At 38.0% G+C, this 5,258-nt stretch overlaps 1 long non-coding RNA gene across 1 annotated transcript in view; it reads right to left on the bottom strand.

Moving 5' to 3' along the window:
- The window catches only part of LOC107667785 (uncharacterized), a 4,369-nt gene extending 1,662 nt beyond the window's left edge, over positions 1-2,707 (bottom strand). The window contains exon 1 of the long non-coding RNA XR_001631818.1: positions 123-2,707. This is a non-coding gene — a long non-coding RNA (uncharacterized LOC107667785). The remainder of the gene's footprint in view (positions 1-122) is intronic.
- Positions 2,708-5,258: the final 2,551 nt, after the last annotated feature.

The following is a 5,258-nucleotide window of genomic DNA, read 5'->3' as shown; positions in this document are numbered from 1 at the left end:
CCCCCCCCCCCCATAAACTGAATGAATCGGGACGGTCATTTCACGTGGTGTGTCTGCGAGGACTTGCTTTGCTAAAAGTTACTTGATGACGATTGATATGTATTGTTATTTCCTACCTGAACATTTTGCACTCTCAAGCTGAAAGCAGGTGATCCGCTTCATCCTGAGCTTACCGCAACAACTGTTACCCATTTGCCTTCCTCCTACAGTTCACTGTTTCGTTTTTTGTCCTCTTCTAAACTCTTCCTGGGGATTCCCTGTGTAATGATGGGATTAGTGCAGCGCCGATGACAGTAATGACCGTGTGAGGTGACACATCCTCAGCTAAATAATGTAACCCGGTCTTTCATACATGGCTATCTCCATGTCAGTGAGGAAGGACTAGCCGCAAGGGGTAGCAGACTTGCACTTCAATAAATTATACTTGATTGCTGTGCTTTACCAGCATAAGAATTAGTTACGTTTGGAGTTCTAATCAAGCTTTGCCTTAAAGGAATGTTCTGGGTTAAATATAACTTAAGCTCCATCGACGAGCTTCATCTGTCGCACACTGTTGATTACTACAGAAAATGTGCTTTGAAAAACAAAAAGTGTGTCGACAGTCACCTGCTTATAATGAAACTCCATTTTTCTCAATGAACTTGCTTTATAAGTGGATTTCAATCACCATATTCAATATTAAGTTTGTTTCCAAACTGTCAGACAAGTATTTCTGCCATAAATTACATTATGCCACAGAGTCGCACCATAGTTTAAAGGGACAGTTTGCCCAAAAAATTTAATTTGTCATCATTTGTCAAAATGGTCATCCTGATCATCGTTCCAAACGTGTATGACTTCCGTTTTTCAGTGGGACACAAAATAAGATATTTTGAAGAATGTTTTTGTCCTTACAGTGAAAGTCAATGGGGTCCAAAACAGCATTTGGACACTGCTGATTACTGTATGACTACAGAGTCATACAGATAAGAATTTTTTATTTTTTGAGTAAATTGTCCCTTTAAATTTGAATTAGCAGAACGTAGAAATCAGAGTTTAGGGCACAAGGGTTAATAATTAACCATGATCTTTTGAGAATTATCCATATCATTTTAATCCAGATCACTTGTTCTGTTTAGGAAGACAATGGCTTGTTTGAGTCCACTGAATTTGCTATTTTTTCCTGTCATGAGGCACGTATTTCGCTCCCGGCGCTGAAATGCCATATTGATTGTGCATAGTTTATATTTGGAACCATCAAAAACTTGACTCGGGCCTTAAAAGGCCACTGAAACTTGACCCAGGCCTCTCTGGTATGGTGTATCCCACCCTGAGCACAATTCAAGAGGGTTGTTATTCGTTTCCTACACTGACTCCAGGTCGTGTTACTTTGCGAACGTACCTAGCTATTAGTATAGCCCTTAGCTATTAGTATAGTAACTGCCTTTTCAAATCACTGTGCTGTTCTTGAGCCATGTTAAACCCCTAAAAGTGATAGGCCAGGCCCGGACTGAGCATCTGCGGGGACGTTCACGTACATGCTTGAGGACTATGGAAGATTAAATATGCATATTTAACATGTCGTTGATGTGTAAAAATTCACGTGTTTTTGGCAATTTTGGCCTTCCATAGAGAACTTTGCGAAGTCACGTCTCACAGGCGTCTGTAAGTCTCCGGGGCTGCGTGACATAATGTGGTGAGGAGATTATCTCCCGTGCCAGTTTTGCAAAAGGAGGTTAGCGGCAAAAGGCTTGTGTACGGTTACCTGTGACACTACTTCAGCAGTCTCCTGTCTGTCCCTGACGTCCGCCTTGTTACCCTTCCAACACTGGCCCAGCAAGACTAAGCTATGGTTTTGTGTGCTAACTCTGACGGCTGACTGTTATGCTGCTGAGCTAGAACCACACGCGCCTAGGACGAGAGTGTGTACGATGCACACTGCGATTGTCAAACACTTTGATACCACACAAGCACCTTTTTTATTTTTTTTACATACGATTCATGCTGTTTAACTTACGTGAACGCTTTAAGAACGTGTTTTCATCTCAGATGTTAGCTACGACTTTGATCTGCCTTATCTTATGTTATCGCTTCCTTGCCGCTTCATACGTAAATCGATTTTGTAAATTGTTACGAAAAGTACAAGCTTTACTCATTCAGTGTCAGGGATTGCGGTTGGCTTTTCATCACATGTTAGATTTAGTAATTTAGTCACCATTCTAGTCTGCATGAGTTAGACAAGGATGCCTGAAAACGAAGAATGTTCTAACTGGAATACGTAAGTGTGAACGTTGATTAGTTCCGTCCAACTAGAGCTCGAAGTATTTGGATGATGCTTCTTTTCATCAGACTTGTGCTGTTGTGTGGCTCACAATGATGAAATGCCAAACATGCATGTGAAATCAACTTCCCCAGCCTTGATTATGCCGTTTTGGTAGTTTTTATTTTTATTTTTTAACACAGGTGACTGGAGATTATTTCACATGTGTGTTTGGCTCATATGCAGCTTTGTCTATTAGAAACATGGAAATAGTCACGCTCTTCTAAGTATGTGGAGCCTAAGGAGAGGTAGTAGATCTAACACTGTATTAAAACACCATCTATGACTATATAAATGTGGTGCGCTCCAAAACAGAATGATGTTGTGCATAAAGTGCAAATTATGCATATTCCCTCTCGACTTGTACCAGTGTGAAATATTTTTAGCTTATATTGTGTTTTAATTTTTGTCACAAATGTCTTTTTATAAAGAGTATATATTACAGTATTAAATTAAAAATGTCGGGTTGTCTTTATTTCACTATATTGGTTTAGTGTTCAGAATGTTTAGATTATTAGATTATGCGATTATGCAATGAGATTGTCCAGTCTACAACTAGTTTAAAGATTGCATCCAGTGGGTTTTTTTTATTCAAAAGTGCAAGTATTGTATTAATAATAAATATATTCTTTAAAAGGTTGAAGCTTATCAGTTTAAGGGTAGATAGATAGATGATAGATAGGCTAGTTAGATAAGATTAGATAGATTATTATGCAAAAGCGGGCTCGTTCGGGATTTGAACCCAGAACCTCTCCCACCCTAAGCGAGAACCATACCCCTAGACCAGGGGTAGGCAAGTTCGATCCTAGAGAGCCGCAGTCCTGCAGAGTTCAGCTCCAACCCTAATCAAACACACCTGAACAAGCTAATCAATGTCTTCAGGATTTCTAAGGCTATAGGCAGGTGAGTTTTATTTTTTCAGGGTTGGAGCTGAACTCTGCAGGACTGCGGCTCTCTAGGATCGAACTTGCCTACCCCTGCCCTAGACCAACGAGCTTGAGAAATTTAGGGTAGAATGGTGAGCCACGTTGCATAGGATCACCTATACAGTGCGTTTGGGGTGCTTATTTTGGTGGCGTCTACCATAGACTGCAAAAAAAAAAAAAAATCTACTGATTAATAGCGCCATCTGGTGGCATAAACCTGGAGTTACAGAGGTGCCCTTTAGAACATATTACAGGTGCATCATTTATTTAATACACGAGTTTCACAATTTGAGTTGAATTACTGAAATAAATGAACTTTTCCACGACATTCTAATTTATTGAGATGCACCTGTAGAATAATACCAGCAAAGTAGCAATTAGTTTGCGACATTATAGCAGTGTTTGAAAGGCTGCAAATAATTAAACAGATTGATGTCCATGTGTTCTGAAAACTGAATGACATCAAAATATGACTACGAATATATTCTTGGAAATATCTTCGGGTAGCTGGTCTACGTTAGTCATTTACAAAGGACTTTAGACATAGGCTAAACAATGTTGCTGAATTAAAATATTATTTTCATAGCATAACCGAGTTGTTAACGTGAACGCCAACATGGTTCAGGCATACCAGGTATGATTTAAAAATAAATAAATGAAAATCGATAAAACTTGGCTCAAGGGAAAAACCGATAGATTACGCTACCTACCACTGCTTTAAAACGTGAGTTAAGCTTTATCAGACAGAATACCTTAATAAATATGTTTAAAACGTGTGCTGTTTTGTTCTGAAACAGGACAAGGGCTGACTGAATGCATGATTACTGGTCTTGTAATAGACCAGTTACAGTATAACTTCATATTCTGCTTGATGTCAGCAGTGCAGAAAGTTCACAGGACTTTACCTTAAGGCAGTGGTTCCCATCCCTGGCATGGAGGCACCCCAACACTGCACGTTTTGCATGTCTCCTTAATTTTTGAAAATGTTGTCTTGTAATAAATGTTCATTTTGACTGACGACTCGTTTCGAATTTTCTATAGACTCGTTCACTGAAATTAAATTTTGATATTTATTTCTTTTATTTTGATATTTATTGCAATTTCAGTACTGGTTGAAATATTGTACACAAAAATCTCATGCTTACAATGCGCGCTGCCCTCTTGACAAGTGTTACATCTAATTCTGTGACCATCGTATTCTGTGACAGTAGTAGGCGATGTTGTCACTGTTTAGCTTTAACTCGATCACACAGGCGAGTTGGGTATGCAAACAGTGTAAGTGCATAGCGCGTGCACGTTATATGAGTGCACTCCGATGACAGTCTGGTGTCGTGCTGTGTAGAAACAGATGCACCGATTGAACTGTGCAAAACAGGGGCCAGTTGCCCCTAAAACATAGCCACTATTTTAAGACTGGGTCTTAAGAACTAGCAGTAGACAAGGGGTAGTTGGTCATACTTCCGAGATTCAAATTAGACCAATCTACCTTTTTGTTGTAATTGAATTAAAAAAGTTATGACCATTCTTGAAGAAAAAAATTAAATGACTAACTTTTTAAGACTAGTCTAAGCAGTTTATGCAACTGTCCCCAGGTTTATTTACATCAAGAAACATGGTTATTAGACAAGCCAAGTGCTTTGCATTCTCTATTCATCATGATTACTTTGCGATTGTTTTTTAATATTAATTGTTCATTGTAATACATAGCCTATATAGGCTATATATACACATCCCATGGAAATAGCTGGTCATTTTGACATATTTGGACAAGCAAACACTCTTTTTAAATTTTAATTTTAACTAAATTTAACAGCAAAAAGATCAGTCACATGGAAAATTACATCTATCTTATATATTTATTACACCTATAATCCATAAAATTACAATAAGATGTTCAAGATTGTCAGTCACTGTACAAACCAAAACAAATTGTTTTTTTAATGATGCTATGATATTATTACAATGATACTAACAATATATACAGTATATATATATATATATATATATATATATATATAGGCTATATTATATAT

This window comes from Sinocyclocheilus anshuiensis, unplaced genomic scaffold (assembly GCF_001515605.1).
Source record: "Sinocyclocheilus anshuiensis isolate Anshui unplaced genomic scaffold, SAMN03320099.WGS_v1.1 scaffold2177, whole genome shotgun sequence".
NCBI lineage: Eukaryota > Metazoa > Chordata > Actinopteri > Cypriniformes > Cyprinidae > Sinocyclocheilus > Sinocyclocheilus anshuiensis.
Note: the sequence above shows the minus strand (reverse complement) of the source record. Positions and strands in the feature narration are given on the sequence as shown.